This window comes from Capra hircus, unplaced genomic scaffold (genome assembly GCF_001704415.2).
Source record: "Capra hircus breed San Clemente unplaced genomic scaffold, ASM170441v1, whole genome shotgun sequence".
In the NCBI taxonomy this organism is placed as follows: Eukaryota; Metazoa; Chordata; class Mammalia; order Artiodactyla; family Bovidae; genus Capra; species Capra hircus.
Genome location: NW_017189631.1, coordinates 21,269 through 43,145, shown reverse-complemented (window position 1 = coordinate 43,145; position 21,877 = coordinate 21,269). Strand labels below are relative to the sequence as shown.

The 21,877-nt window shown below is 38.6% G+C and overlaps 1 pseudogene; it reads left to right on the top strand.

The window, feature by feature from the left end:
- The first annotated feature begins 4,836 nt into the window (after nt 1-4,836).
- Nucleotides 4,837-5,314, top strand: LOC102184702 (annotated as a pseudogene).
- The last annotated feature ends 16,563 nt before the right edge of the window (nt 5,315-21,877 follow it).

Here is a 21,877-nt window from a genome sequence, read left to right as displayed (position 1 = left end):
TTACTCTGCTAAGCGCAGAGTGAGCACATGAAAAATCCAAGGTCCTATTTTCCCCTGAGAGGGGAAAAGAATTATTACAGGTTCTGGTAGAGCTTCTGGCAGGACTGATTGGTGGGAGACTTGCCCATGAAAACTAGAAGTGCCTGCTATGTCTAATGCATAGAGACCAAGACACAGTCAAGGAAAATGAAGAATCAGATAAACATATCCTCAATCAGTCAAGTCTAAAGAACAAGGCAAATCACCAGAAACCAATTCCAATAAAAGAAATCACACAATTAATTAAAATTTAAAATAGCATTTATTCTAAAAATTTCATAAATGTCTGCCAAAACACATTAAGAATCAACAACAAAAGATTGTCATGGACCTTTCAGATATTAAAAACAGAATATCATGGACAACTTTATGCCAATACACTTAAAATTTTGATACAATGTATAAATTTCTACAAAAAAATTTACCAGAAATAACTCAGAAGCAATTTAAAACTGAATAGTTCTAGTGATAAAAGGATTTGCATTGTTATTGAAAATCTTCCTACATTGAAAGCTGCAGGTGCAAAGAGCTTCACTAGCAATTCTACCAAACATTTAAAAAAGCAATAATTCCAGCATTACACAAACTATTATTTTCAATAATAGAATAAGAAGGTATGATTTGCAACTCATGAGTCTAACATCAGCTTGTTAATAAACTCTATCAAGAGTTGTCTAAGAAAGGAAAATCACTGTGAATCTCATTCAAAAATATGCATGCAAAAATCCTTATAAAATACCAGCAACAGAAAAAAGGATTAATATAGCATTAGATTGTGTAGTTATTTCAGAAATGCTGGTTCTGTTTTTCTTTAAAATTTTAATTAATGCAATGTACTACATTACCATATTAAAAGAGGAAAATCATGATAGTTAAAACAGATGGAGTGAAATTACTTCATAAAATTAATCACATGTTCACAATAAAAAGACTCAGCTAAATTTCTACAAGTAAACTTGTTTTAAGGGAACTCCCTGGTGATCCAGTGGTTAGGACTTCACACTTTCACTACCAAGGGCCCACATTAATGTACATGATATATAATTCTGCACATAAAAATACAAAATAATATAAAGATGAATGACTGGAATTGAGAAGTACATTTAGCGAGCTCTCCACAAAAGTGAAGTGAAAGTCACTCAGTCGTGTCCTACTCTTTGTGACCCCATGGACTCTACAGTCCATGGAATTCTCTAGGCCAGAATACTGGAGTGGGTAGCCTTTCCCTTCTACAGGGGATCTTCCCAACCCACGAATCGAACCCAGGTCGGCTGCATTGCATGGGGTTTCTTTACCAGCTGAGCCATTCCTAAGTGCTTTCCAAAAGTCACCTCATTAACATAACAACACACCACTGTGGCTCTCCTCACTTAGGAAATCCCAAGTGTTTTAGGAACTCTGTGCCAGAAACAGAACAAAGATCAAACATATATTTTTCATTATAAATACTGTGTCACATATGTCAACTTAAAAAAATGCACAACATGATGGTTGCAAGTTAAGTTTTCAATCAATCAATTCAGTCGCTCAGTCGTGTCTGACTCTTTGCGACCCCATGAACTGCAGCACGCCAGGCCTCCCTATCCATCACCAACTCCCGGAGTCCACCCAAACCCATGTCCACTGAGTCGGTGATACCATCCAACCATCTCATCCTCTGTCGTCCCCTTCTCCTCCTGCACCCAATCCCTCCCAGCATCAGACTCTTTTCCAATGAGTCAACTCTTTGCATGAGGTGGCCAAAGTACTGGAGTTTCAGCTTTAGCATCATTCCTTCCAAAGAAATCCCAGGGCTGATCTCCTTCAGAATGGACTGGTTGGATCTCCTTGCAGTCCCAGGGACTCTCAAGAGTCTTCTCCAACACCAAAGTTCAAAAGCATCAATTCTTCGGTGCTCAGCTTTCTTTATAGTCCAACTCTCACATCCATACATGACCACTGGAAAAACCATAGTCTTGACTAGATGGAACTTTGTTGACTAATGTTTTAATTGGGGCAAAATGAGGACTGCAGCCCAGATTTATCACCTCAAGTAGCTCTGAGAATCTTCTCTGAAGAGGTATGGGAGAAGGACCGTATATATGCTATTTTTAGTGAAGGGGGAATACATGCAGTCAAGCAAATGTTTTTCCATGAAGTTTCTACTAGTCTCCTGAAGCCTTCACTAGTCACATGGAACAGTCATCACCATGAAGGATTTTAGTACTTTTCTGCAGCTGGTACTTTTCTAGATATGAGGAAATACAAGAATTGGACTCATAAAATCTGGGGGCTTTCCAGGTGGTATTAATTGTGAACAATCTGCCTGCCAATACAGGAGACATAAGAGACACAGGTCCAATCCCTGGGTTGGGAAGGCCCCCTGGAGAAAATATTCTTGCCTGGAGAATCCCATGGAGAGAGGAGCATGGAGGGCTATAGTCCATGGGGTTTCAAAGAGTCAGACATGACTGAAGCAACTTAGCATGCATAAAATTGGCTCCTGAAAATATCTATCTGAAGACCTGTCCTGCCAGTCCACACACACACACACACACACACACACCCCAAATCCCCCCACCCCCACTAAGCAGAGAGGACCTCATCTCCTTTCTGCTCTCCACCCTGAATGAAGGGCAGCAGCTGCAGTGGCAAAAGACATAATCCTTGTAGATGCAGATGGCAAGTGCCCATGGAAAGTGGCTAATTTGTAGTTGATGCATAGAACCTTGCATAAATAGATATTTGACTTCTGACAAAAGTAGCACTGCAGAGGAGTAAGGGAAAAGTGCATTTTTTTCTTAAATGGTGTGGAGACAACTAAGTATACACAGGGGAAAAAGTATTAAAAAATTAAACTTAACCCTGACTTCACCACACACACATATACATCAGTATAAACAGTCCCTCCTCACTATTTGATTTGGTACTTGTGAATTTCTTTGTTCACTAAAATTTATTTGTAATCCCCAAATCAATACTTACAGGCTTTTGTGGTCATTGTGATACTGTACTGAGTGGTGAATGTGAGTCTCTCAATGGAGACACTGTCAGATGAGGTCAAATAAGGCAATGTTCTGCCTTGTGTTAGTTCTCATACTGTAAACAACTGTTTTTTCTAAGGTCTATTAGTGCCACATCTTTTTTTCCTTTTTTTTTTTTTTTGCTTTTTTTTGGTGTTTTTACTGTTTAAAATGACCTCTAAGCACAGCACTGGAGTACTGTCCAGAGTTCCTATGAAAGCTATGATTTGCCTTATAGAGAAAATATGAGTATTAATAAACTTCTTCAGGCATGAATTACAGTGCTTGGGCTGCTGGCCATGAGTTTCTCAACCTAAATAAACCTACATTATGAGGCAGTAATCAAGTAGAAAGCATTTATCTGAGATCTAAGAATTGCAATCAGTGCACACAGATTTTGGTTGTAACCCAGTGTCTCCCTTGGAAGTAAATGATCTTTTAAAGGCAAAGAAGAGAAGTTTGTATTATAAAGAATTTTAATTGGAATTAGAGGCAGACAGTAGCATTGGCTCAACATGATTAAGTGCTAAGATTATTGCATGCATGCTAAGTTGCTTCAGTCATGTCCAACTCTTTGAAACTCTGTGGACTGTAGACTGCCAGGCTCCTCTGTCAATGGGATTCTCCAGGCAAGAATACTGGAGTGGATTGTCATGCCCTTCTCCAGGGAATCTTCCCAACCCCTGGATCAAACCCAGGTCTCTTATGTCTTCGGCATTGCAGGTGAGTTCCTTACCACAGAGGGCTATAAAATTCCTCACTGTGACAAATGCAGGTGTCTCTAGGTTTGTGATTTGGCCCAGTTTAAAAGTTCGTGGTTCCACCTGGTTGGGATATGTATAAAATTCACCTTGGTAATGGCCTCCCAGCTCTAAGACCCCTTGACATAAGCAACTCCATTTTATTTCATAGGTTCAAAGTTAATGAGTCAGTAATTTGGTATATCCAGAAAAAAGAAGAGGAAATTTACCCATCTTTACATGAGGCAGCTCAAGAAAGTGCTAAAGGAACCGTTCTAGTGTGTGATGATGCTATGGAAAAGTGACTAAGTCTGTGTATTTATAAGATGATAACAAATTAGTGAAAGCATAGTGGGCAGCATTCTTGTGAGGCTGAAAGCCAAAAATATTTACAGTCACATTACCCAGGGTTAGAAAAATGTTAAACTCTTCTTGACAAAGGCTGACTGATTGGCTTACACATTTAAAAAGGCCATATGTGTGGAAAACATTGAACTTGTAGATGAGGCAGGTCTGTAGGTCAGAAGGTTATGGAAGAATTGTTAAAGTATTCACTAAGTCTTGTACAGGAGAAGAATAATGGAAAGAGAAGATTTACAATGTTGATGAGACTGGCTTGTTTTAAAAGGACATTGGCAAAGATGATATACAACAGAAATGGCATTTCAGATGGTGAAAATGTCATCAGAGACTTACAGGAACCTAATCCTATATTTTTCCTAAGAGCATAGGTCATCATTTGGTAATTCAGTGTTTGTGGTGACCTTATAAAACATAACTATTGGGAATAATTAGAATTAAATATATATACATTTATTATATAATCTTACAAATCAATAAGAAAAAGATGGACAACAAAGACCATTACAGAAAAATGAGCAAAATATTTGAACAATTCCCTCAAAAGAGAGGAATTCCACAGTTCAAAGATCATTTGAAATGGTGCTCAACATTATTAGTAATTAGGAAAACATAAATTAAAACCACAGTACAGAAGCCTTGCAGACACCACCACTCTGAGCTTCCTGCACTGCCCAGCCTAGTTCACACCCACCATGTTTTTGGACATCACCATCCACAGAGAGCCCTTAGGCTGCATCCCCTTTAAACTGTTTGCAGACCGAGTTACAAAAAGAGCAGAAAACTTTCATACTCTGAGCACTGGGGAGAAAGGTTATGGTTATAAAGTTTCCTGCTTTCACAGAATAATTCCAGGATTTATGTGCCAGGGTAGTGGCTTCACATGCCACAATGGCACTGGTGGCAAGTCCATCTATGGGGAGAAATTTGATGATGAGTATTTCATCCTGAAGCATATGGGTCCTGGCATCTTGTTCATGGCAAATGCTGGTCCCAACACAAAATAGTTCCCAGTTTTTCATCTACACTGCCAAGACTGAGTGGTTGGATGGCAAACATGTAGTCGTTGGCAAGGTGAAAGACAGCAGGAATATTGTAGAAGCCATGGAGTGCTTTGGTTCCAGGAATGGCAAGATCAGCAAGATCACCACCACTGACTGTGGACAAATCTAATAAATTTGACTTGCATTCTACTTAACCACCAGACCATTCCTTTTGTAGCTCAGGAGAGCACCCCTTCACCCACATCTGCTTGAAATGTGCTATAATCGTTGTGGTCTCACTGCAGTTCTTTGGGTTCCATATTTTCCTTATCTCCCTCCACGTTTAGCTGGATTGTGATGTTAAATTTATGATTATGGAATAAAAACTAAACAACAGAAACAACAACAAAAACCCACAGTATGAGATCATTATCCACATTCCAGACTGCTAAATTTTTCAGTACAGTTCAGTCGCTCCGTCGTGTCCGACTCTTTGTGACCCCATGGACTTTAGCGCCATTCCTTCTGTAAAATGGTAAATTTTTACAACCTGATAATGTCCCATGGTGAAAAAGATATAATTCTAATACTCTATGGGTAGAAGTGCACAATTAACATAAGCACTTTGGAAAACAAGACTCATTTAATAAAACTGAAAACATATATACTCTGTAGTCCAGTAATTCCATTCTTGAGTAAATACCATACAAAAGCACATGTATACACACACCAAAGGCACTGAAAAGAATTCCCATAATAGCACTGTTCTTAATAGCCCGAACTGGAAACAATCCATAGGTACATTATTGGTGAAGCTAGGAATAATCTGGGGGTATTTCTTCTCATAATGAGAATAAGAACTCTAAATATGGGGAGGTGTACCCATATTTTCTGAAATGATTATCATCCCCATGTTTTCTTAATGAGGATAGAAAATGTGAGTGCTCAGAGCAAGCTCCAGAGAAAGGCAATGTGCTCTAGTCTAGAAGTAACAGAGCTTTTTTCCATATTTTCTCTATTTTTAAAAGCATAATAGTTTTCATTTTGTTAGCTTAAGATTCCATTTTAAATATTTTAAGTGTATTAGCATATTAAAGTGCACAGAAAGTTAAAGAAGCATTTCCCTGCTCTTGCTATGTGAATAGACATGTCATTTAACTGATTTAAATTTTATTGTCTTCACCTATTAAATGGTGATGAGTCAAGTCCATTAGCTAGAAATGTATTAGCAAATAATGGAACACTTGAATAACAGGGTTCAAATAGGAGTTACCCTCTCTCTCACAATAAGAAAAATCCAAAAATCAGCAGTTGCAGGCATTTTTTCAGGTGCTCAAAATGAATTAAAGGACTTAGCCTCTTTCTTTGTGTTTCACTATCATTACTGTCAGTTCAGTACAGTTCAGTCGCTCAGTCATGTCCAACTCTTTGCGACCCCATGAATCGCAGCACGCCAGGCCTCCCTGTCCATCACCATCTCCCAGAGTTCACTCAGACTCATGTCCATTGGGTCCGTGATGCCATTCAGCCATCTCATCTTGGGTCGTCCCCTTCTCCTCCTGTCCCCAGTCCCTCCCAGCATCAGAGTCTTTTCCAATGAGTTAACTCTTCACATGAGGTGGCCAAAGTACTGGAGCTTCAGCTTTAGCATCAGTCCTTCCAAAGAAATCCCAGGGTTGATCTCTTTCAGAATGGACTGGTTGGGTCTCCTTGCAGTCCAAGGGACAGTCAAAAGTCTTCTTCAACACAACAGTTCAAAAGCATCAATTCTTTGGCGCTCAGCCTTCTCCACAGTCCAACTCTCACATCCATACATGACCGCAGGAAAAAACATAGCTTTGACTAGATGGACCTTAGTCAGCAAAATAATGTCTCAGCTTTTGAATATAATATCTAGGTTGGTCATAACTTTTCTTCCAAGAAGTAAGTATCTTTTAATTTCATGGCTGCAGATACCATCTGCAGTGATTTTGGAGCCCCCCAAAATAAAGTCTTATACTGTATCTACTGTTTCCCCATCTATTTCCCATGAAGTGATGGGATTGGATGCCATGATCTTTGTTTTCTGAATACTGAGCTTTAAACCAACTTTTTCACTCTCCTCTTCGACTTTCATCAAGAGGCTTTTTAGCTCCTCTTCACTTTCTGCCATAAGGGTGGTGTCATCTGCATGTCTGAGGTTATTGATATTTCTCCCAGCAATCTTGATTCCAGCTTGTGTTTCTTCCAGTCCAGCGTTTCTCATGATGTGCTCTGCATATAAGTTAAATAAGCAGAGTGACAATATACAGCCTTGACGTACTCCTTTTCCTATATGGAACCAGTCTGTTGTTCCATGTCCAGTTCTAACTGTTGCTTCCTGACCTGCATACAGATTTGTCAAGAGGCAGGTTAGGTGGTCCGGTATTCCCATCTCTTTCAGAATTTTCCACAGTTTATTGTGATCCACACAGTCAAAGGCTTCGGCATAGTCAATAAAGCAGAAATAGATGTTTTTCTGAAACTCTCTTGCTTTTTCCATGATCCAGCAGATGTTGGCAATTTGATCTCTGGTCCCTCTGCCTTTTCTAAAACCAGCTTGAACATCAGGGAGTTCACGGTTCACATATTGTTAAAGTCTGGCTTGGAGAATTTTGAGCATTACTTTACCAGCATGTGAGATGAGTGCAATTGTACAGTAATTTGAACATTCTTTGGCATTGCCTTTCTTTGAGATTGGAATGAAAACTGACCTTTTCCAGTCCTGTGGCCACTGCTGAGTTTTCCAAATTTGCTGGCATATTGAGTGCAGCACTTTCACAGCATCGTCTTTCAAGATTTGAAACAGCTCAACTGGAATTCCATCACCTCCACTAGCTTTGTTCATAGTGATGCTTTCTAAGGCACACTTGACTTCACATTCCAGGATGTCTGGCCCTAGATTAGTGATCACATCATCATGATTATCTGGGTCATGAAGATCTTTTTTGTACAGTTCTTCCATGTATTCTTGCCACCTCTTCTAAATATCTTCTGCTTCTGTTAGGTCCAGACCATTTCTGTCCTTTATCGAGCCCATTTTTGCCCTTGTTATCTCTAATTTTCTTGAAGAGATCTCTAGTCTTTCCCATTCTGTTGTTTTCCTCTATTTCTTTGTATTGATCGCTGAAGACGGCTTTCTTATCTCTTCTTGCTATTCTTTGGAACTCTGCATTCAGACGCTTATATCTTTCCTTTTCTCCTTTGCTTTTTGCCTCTCTTCTTTTCACAGCTATTTGTAAGGGCCTCCCCAGACAGTCATTTTGCTTTTTTGCATTTTTTCATGGGAATGTTCTTGATCCCTGTCTCCTGTGCAATGTCACGAACCTCCGTCCATAGTTCATCAGGCATTCTATCTATCAGACCTAGACCCTTAAATCTATTTCTGACTTCCACTGTATAATCATAAGGGATTTGATTTAGGTCATACCTGAATGATCTAGACCTACAAGATCTTTTAGAACTAACAACCAAAAAAGATGTCCTTTTCAGTATAAGGGACTGGAATGCAAAAGTAGGAAGTCAAGAAACACCAGGAAAAACAGGCAAATTCCGCCCTGGCATGCGGAATGAAGCTGGGCAAGGACTATTAGAGCTTTGCCAAGAAAATGCACTGGTCATAGCAAACACCCACTTCCAACAACACAAGGGAAGACTCTACACATGGACATCACCAGATGGTCAACACCAAATTCAGATTGATTATATTCTTTGCAGTCAAAGACTGAGAAGCTCTATACAGTCAACAAAAACAAGATGGAGAGCTGACTATGGCTCAGATCATGAACTCCTTATTGCCAAATTCAGACTTAAATTGAAGAAAGTAGGGAAAACCGCTATACCATTCAGCTATGATCATTACTGTAGGGTAGTAAAACTTGCATCCCTCAAATGTCTCTTGGCCTGTGCTTTATTTTCAGCTGAAAACAATCAAGTCCTGAAAGACTCAAGAAGAACCTTACCCCTAACTTCCTAGGTGTGTAGACAGGGACAGATCTAGTTATGTCCGTTTGTTAAAATCCCTCTTTGTGTTTCACTGGCTCTGCTCACCACACAACAGGCCAATGAACCTGAGAGATGAGGTGTTGAGGCAAGCAAAGGACTTTAATTGGGGAGCCAGCTGACGGAGAAGATGGCAGGCTAGCATGTCAAATTAATGATCTTGTCTTGGCCTGTATGTCAGATTCTTTTACATATCAGAGATGGGTGGAGATGAGGAAACAATGCAAAAAGACCATTTAATTCCTGCAAATATCTCCTAGAATGACAAACCGCAGATAGGGGATGTGTTAATTTCACTTCCTTTTAGTCATTTCATAGGTGGTGTGAAATGGAATATCTCCTGTCAAGTCAACAAAAATGTCATCTCTCTCTGTGGTTCCAGCCTCTGAAATGTGAATTTCTGGGCTGCGCAGGTAAGCAGTAGAAGAGATGCACCAGGAACTGTGCCATTTCCCACGCAAAGGATTTAAGAATGTCACAGTCTTTCACAGGTGGTTGGGGTCAGGTTGTAAATTCAAAATTAACCCTTCCTGGTTACATGCCTGGCCCAGCAAACATTTATTTATCAAACACTTCTTTTCCATCTCCATGTCAATTACCTTTCTCCCCTCTGAAGTGCCAAATCACTAACTATATCAACATCCTCTTTAGTCTTTAGCTGAAGATGGTATTTAGGTGACGGAAAATCCCATGGATGGAGGAACCTGGCAGGCTACAGTCCATGGGGTCACAAAGAGTCAGACATAACTAAGGGACTTCATTTTCACTTTTCAGCCATTTGGTGAGTTACTCAGTGTTCCTGGGTCTCCCATGTATGCCTTCATGCCTGCTAAGTCGCTTCAGTCATGTCCGATTCTTTGTGACCCCATGGACTGTGGCCTACCAGGCTCCTCTGTCCATGGGATTCTCCAGGCAAGGATATTGGAGTGGGTTGCCATGCCCTCCTCTAGGGAATCTTCCTGACCCAGGAATTGAAATCCCTTCTCTTCTGTCTCCTGCATTGGCAGGCAGGTTCTTTACCACTAGCGCCACCTGGGAAGCACCCTCCTATATATACACGTTACTAAAATTTGTTTAATTTTCTCCTGTTAATCTTAGACCAGCCAGAAGAACCCAGAAGGGTAGAGGAAAATTTCCTCCTCTCCATCACAATGTACACACAGGCATCACATGTGTGTGATATGAGCAGGGAGGGTAAAGGAAGGAGGCTACACCCATGACATCAGTCCTTCTTTCATTAGTAATCAAAATTATATCTCAGAATACTACTGAAATTTTTCTTTCTTTCATCTTTTTGTCATGAACTGTGCCACAAAGTCAGAGCTTCCCTACCTTGTAGCTCAGTGGTAAAGAATCTGCCTATAATGCAGGAGATGCAGGTTGGATCCCTGGGTCAGGAAGATCCCCTGGAGAAGGGGATGGCTACCCACTCCAGTATTCATGCCTGGGAAATCCCACGGACTGAAGAGACTGATGGGCTACTGTCCATGGGGTCACAAAAAAGTCAGATATGACCTAGTAACTGAGCAAGCACACACACACACACACCACAGAGTCAGCCTTGGTTGCAGGGAAGACTGGAAAACCAAGAATTCATTTGCCAACCTTTGGCAGAAGAATATAAAAGAGAAAGGGTTAAGGAATGAACATTGCATGAGCCAATACAATGTCAGGTACACTCACCATAGTACCCCAAAGGGTGGTTATGAGGACCAGTTGTGCTGTCAGATTTGAAAATCTTTAGAATTTACAAAGTGCCAAACAAACGTAAGGAATTATTTTGTTCATCTTTTGGTACTAAGTACCATTAGGTATGTTAGCAAACCCAAATTATGATTCAATGATTAGTTACTGAGAAAAAGGCCTTTTATACAAATATCATACTAGATGATTTAAATCTATTTTTTACATATTTTGAACATCAGCTACCGACTGCTAGCTTGGGATTTTGCTCAGGATAGAATATCTCAACTTAATGAACCAATATGAAAAATTCCTTTCTTTTCTAGGAGATGAATCTGGAAAGCTTGTCATATTATTTACCTCTGACTAAAGTTTCTACTGTGGATAGATGGAAGGCAAAGAGAAAAAATTCCCTATAGAAATAGGCAAGGGAAAACTGATATTGATTTTCACAAAATAAATTCAGAGTAACTCTCACAGGCTTTGGGTGTATCTAGGTCACCAGGAATAAAAAAGAAAAAAAGACTAACATTTTGCTGACAGGAGCAATACAGTTATTTCTTATACATGGTTATTAAATGGATTCAGAAATTTTTATTATTATACCAAGATAATTTCAACCAAGTAGAACTGCATACATATGTGAACAAAAGGCAAGAATATAATTTTGACGACACTACACATTAAGATTGGTTTTGAATAAGGAACTCGTGGTTAAATAACGTTTAAAATCTCAAATAAAATCACTTAAAAATTCAAGTCATTTCAAAGTGGCAGCTACTCCACCCATGATATGTGGCCTGAAGAACATAGTCAGTGATTATTTCTCTCTCATACAACTCCAAAATCATTCAAAGTACCACAGGGCCCTTCAAGGAGTTTTCAGAATTACTAGCCTTAAGTATTGACCTAAGTAGTCGATTTAGCAATGTCAACATATGAATCCAGCGGACTAGAAAGAAAGTTATCTTCATTAGCCAGTGTGTGCATGTGCATGTTCAGTCGCATCTGACTCTTCACAACCCCATGGACTGTAGCCCTCTAGGCTTTTCTGTCCATGGGATTCTCCAGGCAAGAATACTGGAGTGGGTTGCCATGCCCTCCTCCAGGGGATCTACCCGAAACTGGGATAGAACCCAACTCTCCTGTGTCTCCCGCACTGGCAAGCATATTGAAAGTGAAAGTTGCTTAGTCGTGTCCAACTCTTGATGACCTCATGGACTATACAATCCATGGAATTCTCCGGGCCAGAATATTGGAGTGGGTAGCCTATCCCTTCTCCAGGGGATCTTCCCAACCCAAGGATTGAACCCAGGTCTCCCACATTGCAGGCAGGTTCTTTACCAGCTGAGTCACAAGGGAAGCCACTGCCAGGCAGATTAGCAAGGCTAAATAACAAAGTTAACAATAACATTTTAAACTACTTAATCAGTCAACAAAGATATATTAAGCACCTAATATGTGGCAAGCTCTACATTAAGCACTAGAAACACAATGGTGAACAAAAAGACATGATAAATGCCATGTCCTTTTATGCTACATACAGTGGAGGGGAAAAGACAGATTTTAAACATAATTAAATGATTTTGTTCTTAAGTGCTTAATACAATTCCTAGCTTATAGTATCCATTCAGTAAATGTCTACTACTACTATTGGTGCTTCACAGGTGGTGTTTGTGGTAAAACAAAACAAAACACCTGTCTGCCACTACAGGAGACATAAGAGACTCAAGGTCAATCCCTGGGTTGGGAAGATCCCCCTGGAGGAGGGCATGGAAACCTACTCCAGTATTCTTGCCTGGAGAATCCCATGGACAGTGGACTCTAGTAGTCTATAGTCTATGGGGTTTCAGAGAGTTGGACAGGACTGAAGTGACTTAACACTACTATTGATAATGCAAAAACAAACAAATAGGTGTAAAGTGTTCCAAAAACATAAACCAGGAGGACTAAAACTATTCTGGAGAGTCCAGAAAATGCTTCCTGGAAGATGTGATATTTAATCAAGTTCTGAAGGTGAGTGGGTATTAAAAAAGAAGGCACACAACTTACTCATTTCTACAATGAATACTATATGCAAATGGTCCTATTCACGGATCCCTACAAATGTCTTACAATTATAGGTTGATACCTTTGCTCAAGTCAATATTCCCTGTTAAATGCTTTCCCTCCACTTTTCACCACTTCTGATCTTTCTTCTTCAAAGCCTGAATCTGTGGAATTACTCTGCAAAATTCTTTCTTTTTCCAAAAGTGATATTTGGTCCTAATCATTAGTTATCTAGGAGCTAAGATATTTGGAATATACCAATAGATGTGATGCAGTATTAAATAAATCTTAAATATATACAATTGGACTCTAAAAAGAAAGGCAGAAAGAACAGAAAAAAAAAATCTGGAGAAACACTGGTGAGGAAATTTCCAAAATTAATGACAACAAACCAGAGATGCAAGAAGCTCAGAGAATAAACACACACAAAATCCTCAAACAAGCATATCATACTCAAAAACAAAGATGACTTCATATTTCAGCTCCAACATGTAAAGAGCTTGGAAACTATCACTCCCATACATATAAGAAAAAAAAAAAAAAACTGAACAAACCAGTGGCTTTCCTTGGAACCACTAGAGAATAAAAGTTGCAGGGCAAACCACTATCACAAAATCCGGAGAGAAAAGTAAATACAGAGAACAGCTGAGACCAGTTTAGTCAAATTAGATGCCAGTAGAGTCAGCAAGTGGTAAGAACACTTAAACCATAACTTTGAAAAATTACTGGAAGCGGTATAAACTAGTGTGAGAGAGAGGAACTCTTAGGGGCTGCAGTCTTAGGGAGCCCTCCACACCTTTGAGTTTTGCCTGCAGGTCTCCTACCAAATTCTCCTGTTAAAAAGCCAAGACAAATTCTCTCACAACTCTGGCAGAGAAAAATCAGTGGCATCCACCCCAGAGGCCGCCATTATGCCTTTCTGAGAAGGTGAGGGGGAACCACAGAGACATAGAGAATGATCACGTTTCTGGAAAAAATTCAGCCTCAGATGCCAGGCTTACCTCTGTGGGTTTCTGTTGGTTCACAAACCGGTCCCCGTACAGGGAGGGCAAGGAGAGAGGGAAAGAAGAGTTAGACATTCCAGATGGGTGGGTCCACGCTATGTCACTTCAGTAGTGCCTGACTCTTTGTGACCCCATGGACTGTAGCCCGCCAGTCTCCTCTGTCCATAGGATTCTCCAGGCAAGAATACTGGAGTCGGTTGCCATGCCCTCCTCCAGGGGATGTTCCTGATCCAGGGATCAGAATGTCGGGGGCAAGTTTATTAAGTGAGGGAACTTACCTACAAGGCTTGTCTCCGCTATATGTGTCCCTGCTTGCCTGAATCTTAAAAAGTTTATATAGAAGCCTTAACAGGGTTCAGTCATATATTCTGTCAGATGATCTCAGCAACACCTTCCTCTCTCAAGGCCGCTTTGTTGGAACACCTCCCACTGTGGAAACGTTGGACAGAATGTCCCTCTAAGCAGGGGTAGGGGAAGAGAGAGGCACTTCTATCACCCTGGTCCATCCCATGTCTTCTCCAGGAGTTGCTCCATCAGTTTCCTTCTTCCAGATTTTGTTACTATACTGTCTCTCTGCCTTGCTAGATAATGCTTTGTTTGTTTTGTCCCCTTTCAGTTTTGTTTGGCAATAGCAGTGGGGCTTATTGGAGAAGTTTGGCAGAAATTTCCTAGTCTGTTTTTATTCCAGAAGAAAGTCCATACACAGTGTTTTAGAAGGATTACACTCACTTCATTTTCACAGCAAACCTATACTCTAGAAACGTACTAATTTCCCATTAAATATTTTATAATGAACAAAGTATTTTAATGCTTTTGTTGTAAAACAAACCAACAAATAAAAAAGTTCTTTTGGCTGTATGGATAGGTATAATGTGTGAAAAGTGAAAGTAGTCACTCAGTCGTGTCTGACTTTTCGTGACCTCATAGACTGCAGCCTACCAGGCTCCTCTGTCCATGGCATTTTCCAGGCAAGAGTACTAGAGTGGGTTGCCATTGCCTTCTCCGGTATAAAAGTATATACATACATATATATATATATATATATACACACACTTTTATGGGTATAATGTGTATATGTAAGTAAACATGAGTGTTTTTTTTTTTTTAGGATTGAGTAGGTTGTGGGTTGGTATACTATAAGGATGATTACCACAAGACAAGAATACTGGGGTGCAAATTGCAATCAGAAGAGGTAATAAGGAACTTCAGTTTCTCTGAACCTAGATTTCTTCTGTGTCTCTAGCAATAATAACTAGATATTTTGCAAGTAAATAAGAGAAAAAGACATGTTTGATAAATACCTTAGGAATATTACTTTTTTCTAGCATCACTGAGATTTAATTATAACTAAAAATTATATATATTTAAGGTGTGACAAATCCTGAAAGATGATGCTGTGAAAGTGCTGCACTCAATATGCCAGCAAATTTGGAAAATTCAGCAGTGGCCACAGGAGTGGAAAAGGTCAGTTTCATTCCAATTCCAAAGAAAGGCAATGCCAAAGAATGCTCAAACTATCACACAATTGCACTCATCTCACATGCTAGTAAAGTAATGCTCAAAATTCGTCAAGCCAGTCTTCAGCAATACGTGAACCATGAACTCCTTGATGTTCAAGCTGGTTTTAGAAAAGGCAGAGGAACCAGAGACCAAATTGCCAACATCCGCTGGATCATGGAAAGAGCAAGAGAGTTCCAGAAGAACATCTATTTCTGCTTTATTGACTATGCCAAAGCCTTTGACTGTGTGGATCACAATAAACTGTGGAAAATTCTGAAAGAGATGGGAATACCAGACCACCGGACCTGCCTCTTGACAAATCTGTATGCAGGTCAGGAAGCAACATTTATAACTGGACGTGGAACAACAGACTGGTTCCAAATAGGAAAAGGAGTACATCAAGGCTGTATACTGTCACCCTGCTTATTTAACTTTTATGCAGAGTACGTCATGAGAAATGCTGGACTGGAAGAAACACAAGCTGGAATCAAGATTGCTGGGAGACATATCAATAACCTCAGATATGCAGATGACACCACCCTTATGGCAGAAAGTGAAGAGGAGCTAAAAAGCTTCTTGATGAAAGTCAAAGAGGAGAGGGGAAAAGTTGGCTTAAAGCTCAACATTCAGAAAAAAAAAAAAAAATCATGGCATCCGGTCCCATCACTTCATGGGAAATAGACAGGGAAACAGTAGAAACAGTGTCAGGCTTTATTTTGGTGGGCTCCAAAATCACTGCAGATGGTGGCTGCAGCCATGAAATTAAAAGACGCTTACTCCTTGGAAGAAAAGTTGTGACCAACCTAGATAGTATTTTCAAAAGCAGAGACATTATTTTGCCAACTTAGGTCCATGTAGTCAAGGCTATGGTTTTTCCTGTGGTCATGTATGGATGTGAGAGTTGGACTGTGAAGAAGGCTGAGCACCGAAGAATTGATGCGTTTGAACTGTGGTGTTGGAGAAGACTCTTGAGAGTCCCTTGGACTGCAAGGAGATCCAACCAGTCCATTCTGAAGGAGATCAGCCCTGGGATTTCTTTGAAAGGAATGATGCTAAAACTGAAGCTCCAGTACTTTGGCCACCTCATGTGAAGAGTTGACTCATTGGAAAAGACTCTGATGCTGGCAGGGATTGGGGGCAGGAGAATGGGACGACTGAGGATGAGATGGTTGGATGGCATCACGGACTTGATGGACGTGAGTCTGAGTGAATTCCAGGAGATGGTGATGGACAGGGAGGCCTGGTGTGCTGCGATTCATGGGGTCGCAAAAAGTCGGACACGACTGAGCAACTGAACTGAACTGAACTGAACTGAAGGTGTGCAAAGTGATGCTATACGTATATACTATGAAATGATTATCATAATCAAGTTAATTAACATGTTGCTTCACATAATTGCCATTTTTTTCTGTGAGAACAATTAAGATTTACTCTCTTAGCAAATTTCAATTTACAATATAGTATTAAATAGTCACCATGCTGTGCACTAGATCTTCAGAATTTATTTATCCTGTACAACTGAAATATTGTGTATTGGTAATTCCCTGGCGGTGATCCGGTGCTTAAGAATCTGGGCTTCCACTGCAGGGGTAAGGAGTGCCAGGAACTGAGATCCTGCATGCCACTTGGCTGGCCAAATGAAAAACACAGAAAGATATTCAACGTCATTAGCCAGGAGGGAAATGCAAATTAAGGCTTCAATAAGATATTACATACTATTAGAATAGCTCAACTAAAAAACAGTGATGATACCAAATGTTGGCAAGGATGCAGAGAAACTGGATCTCTCATATGTTGCTGAGGGGAATGCAAAATGGTACTCCTGCTCTGGAAAATAGTTTGGTAGATAATTTTAAAACTTAATATACACATGACTCTTCAGTCATCCTCTTCAGTATTTATCCCACACAAATAAAAATTTGCCTACAAAAACAGTTGTATATTAATGTTCTTAGGTTCTCTACTTATAATAATCAAAAGGTGGAAATAACACAAATGTCCTTCAATTAGTGAATGGTTAAACAAACAGTGGCACATATAAATGGTGGAGTGCTACTCAGCAATACAAATGAATCAACTATTGATACACAAGTTAGATGGAGCTTAAGATTATTACATAGGTAAAAAAAAAAAGAACCTCAAAATATTACACATTTATGATTTCACTTATGTAATATTATTTAAATGAAAAAATATATAGAAATGGGAAACAGGTTCCCAGAGTTTAGGGATGGTTGTGAGTGAGGAGTGTGTGACTATAAAGTGATGTGTGATAGAGTTCCTTTGTGGTGATGGAACAGTATCTTTATCATGGTGGTTGTTATACCAATCCATATATGTAACATCATTTCATAGAACTTGCACAGAGAGAGAGAAATGAGTGCATGCAGTAACTAATGAAATCTGAATACATTCTATAGTCTAATTAATAGTATTCTATTAATGCTAATTTCCAAATTTTGATAATATGTATTATGGTTATGTAGGATGTTACCATAAAGGGAACCTGAATGAAGGACACACAGGAATTTTTTTTTTACTATTTTCACAATCCCTTTTGAATATAAAATTACTTCAATATATAAAGTTAAATAAAAGTAAATAAAAATAAAAATAATTAGAATAATGATCATTTCTGTTAGTATTAATTGATGTATAATCTCACATGATCCTCACAGCAATCCTATGATTTAGAAAATATTATTAATTCTACATCACAGGATTGCCATGAGGTGTCAATGAGGAAGTTCTTTTGGAAGATTAAAAGCAACTTAGAAACATAAGCCATCATATTATCACAGCATACCTCAAATTTGTGTACACATCCCCTTTAAAAGTACACAACACACACATACTTAGATAGACACATTTGCAAATTAAAATGTCCAATTTCTCATATTAGAAAGGAGAAAACTGTGTCTCAGAAAGATCTTGGATTTCCTTTAACTCATCCCAGAATAAAAGGCTGTCATGAATTTGTCAAATTAAATAATTGTTATGTGAAGTACAAACTGTCATATCACAACAGAAATTGAAATTGATCAGTTTCTTACTCACAGGTCCTGGATGAATTACCTGGCACTCCTCGAGGGGTCACATGCGGAGGTCAAGGCAGAGGGAGAGACAGGACGTGAGGCACATGCCTTTATTAGGGTCCATGGGTGGAATGCTTTGCAGTTTCCAGGTTATGGCTAGATTGATCAGTTCAAGTCAAAAGGGTGGAGTTTTGATAAGCCCCATGGGTGTCTTGTCTAATCGGCACATAAGAGGGGTGACTGCTGATCACAAGGACTCTTAGGGAAGTTGGATCAGAAACTTACATTTACTTACGACTTTACCAGCTGCTATGTAGGGCATGTGCTTGCATGAGGGACTAGGTTCTATGTAGGCCATTTGGTTGAACAAAATGGATGCCAAGTCAGTAATATCATGGAATAACTTAGCTAAACTCTCAACAAAAGCCAAAAGTGACACTTTTATAAATATGGAAAGCCAATGTTTAGATGAGTATCTAAAATTGATGTGTGGAATATTTCATGAAATCTTTAAACAAAGAGGGATTTGAAACGCCAGATCCTCAAAGGTATTGTAACGCCACAGTAAATGAAAACCTTGCACTATTGGCTCAATTATTGACAAAGATTAATAAATTGAATAAAGAGTTGAATTGCTCTTGCATAAAATAGGTATTTAACAGAAGTAGATATCCACAGATATATTTTCAATTTATAACATAGACTAACTCAGTCTGCGGGCATTAAAATTCAGAGTTGGAAAAATTTAGAAATTAAAAAAGGTGTTAATTACTTTCACTTAGGTGGGGGCTCATGGTGAGTTATTTAATGAAAAAGATGGATTATGTAAGATTAATTCTACTTGGTAAAATGCTATTTTGTTTCAAGGTCTCCAGCAAGTCACAGGATCAGGATGTAGCCATGGTCAAACACTCTCTTGGAAAATTACTCCAGTTAATGGACAAAAGTTGACGTCAGTGAGAAAAGCACACATGATCTTGTGTTTTCAGAAGCTACCAAGGCCAAACTTTATGCACTGGCTTTGACAAGACAGAGAAACATAAATGTTGGTATCATTACACTATTTGATTCTGTACACGACTTGCCTGCATACATGCAATTTGGGAATATTATATATATTTCTAAATGTGGCAAATGTTGAATAAAATTAGGTAATTAATATTGATTAAAAAAGTACGTAATGAAGGGTAATGGAGAAGGTATTATTTCTGTTTGTATTATTATATTCCATTGACTGGTATCACCGGTAATGGTGAAAAATCATTTGCAATGTTATTAAGAAAATTATTATGGAATTAAAAAATACTGAATTTGAGTCAGTTCTGGAGACGTAGATGAACCTAGTGCCTGTTATACAGAATGAAGTCAGTCAGAAAGAGAAAAACTAATACAACATGTTAATGCATGTATATGGAATCTATAAAAATGGTATTAATGAACCTACTTGCAGGGAAGAAATGTAGACGCTGATATAGAGAATGGACTTGTGAACACAGTGGGCGAAGGAGACAGTAGGAAAAATGGAAAAAGTAGAATTGACATATACATACTACCATCTGTAAAATAGACAGCTGGTGAGAAGTTGCTATATAACACAGGGATCCCAGCTTGGCATTCTGTGATGACCTAGAGGGGTGGGATGAGGGAGGATGGGGAGGCTCAAGAAGGAGTTGATGTATGTATAATTATGGCTGATTTGTATTATTGTAGGGCAGAAACAAACACAACATTGTAAAGCAATTTTCCCCTGATTAAAAAATAAATTTAAAAAATCAAATGTAATATGGATTTTAAGCAAAAAAACTTTTCATCACTGAATCAGGATTCTGATTCTCGATTTTGGAAATACAAGTTGGATGGACAATGGAAAAAAAAAGAAAATTATTGTGGGAAACAATAAAAATGATACCATAGATCAGTTATCCAATATGTTTTTGCAAATAATAAAAGTGATGATAATGATAATCACTAACACTTGATGCTTACTTACATTTCTGGCAGAGAGCTTGGTGCTTATATGTAGATTATCAACCTTGATCTTCACAACAATTTTATGCTATAAAAATATTGTGAATTGTGTATCACAGAATTTTCATGAGAATTCAGTGAGGTAACATATGCAAAGACCTTTTTGGAATCTGAAAAGTAATAACAGAAACATAAATGGTTTTATTATCACAAAATTAAATTTCATTAAAAATACACATTTAATAATCACATTTGAGGGAGTTCCCTGGTGGTCCAGTGGTTAGGACTCTGTGCTGTCATGAGAGATGTGGAACTAACATCCCACAAGCCACAGAACAGAGCCAAAATATTTTTTCTAAAAGCACATTTGATTTGTTTTTAAAAATTGACTTTGTTTTCTATGGGATATGAAGTTGAACTAGGTTGTTAGTCATAAACCCTAAAAGCAAAGCTGTGCTTGGCTTGTTTTATAGGACTATTAATGAAACATCCTGAGTACAATGATGTAGTGTGTAGTTTGGTCTTAATACCCCAATGTCCCAAACAAATGAATATTATTAATCACCTGAAAACACTAAGAAAATCCACTGAAAAATTTTTCTCAGTAATATGATTTGGCTAGAGAAGCATTTAAGGAAGTAAATACAGTGACTTCCCTATGTGTTAGCAATAAATCTTTTTAAAATAATATGTAAAAGACTCTATCCACAGCAGAAAGAAAAAATGAAAAGTTATCAATGAATAAATTTAAACATTAAAAAATCTTGATTGCATGTAAATGCTGTCCTTTTGTGTGTGTGTTCACAAATGGAATAGATTGTGGATGGGAAAAAATGTATTGAAAAATAGCTAATCAAATTATAATTTGAAAGTGATTTTGTTTTTGAGACATTGGACATAGTATTGTTTCAGCCTATATACAAGAAAAAGCAAATGTGAATACATGTAAGAAATCAAATGAAGAATGCCAATGAATAATATTTAACCCATTAAACTGTACTATAAAGCCACAATCATTAAAAGAGTCATTGGAGCAATAGCTCAAATGGATACGGTAAAATTCAACACTTGCAACTCACTTCTCACTGTTAAATGGATACATTGTGTGAGTGTGAAGTCGCTCAGTCCTGTCCAACTCTTTGCGACCCCATGGACTGTAGCCTACCAGGCTCCTCTGTCCATGGGATTTTCCAGGAAATAGTCCTGGAGTGGATTGCCATTTCCTTCTCCAGGGGATCTTCCCAACCCAGGGATCGAACCCAGGTCTCCCGCATTGTAGACAGACGCTTTACCGTCTAGGCCACCAGGGAAGTTACCCACATTTTTAAAGGCTGTACTTGTAAATATCAGCCAAATAAAATTCTATTAACAAGTACATCCTTAGTCATTTGTTAATGAGGAAAACAAGTAGCAGCTTTATAAACAAGTATAATCAAGACTCCCTTTTTGTGAAATAAAAAAGTATAAAAAATGTCTTCATGTTTATATATTATG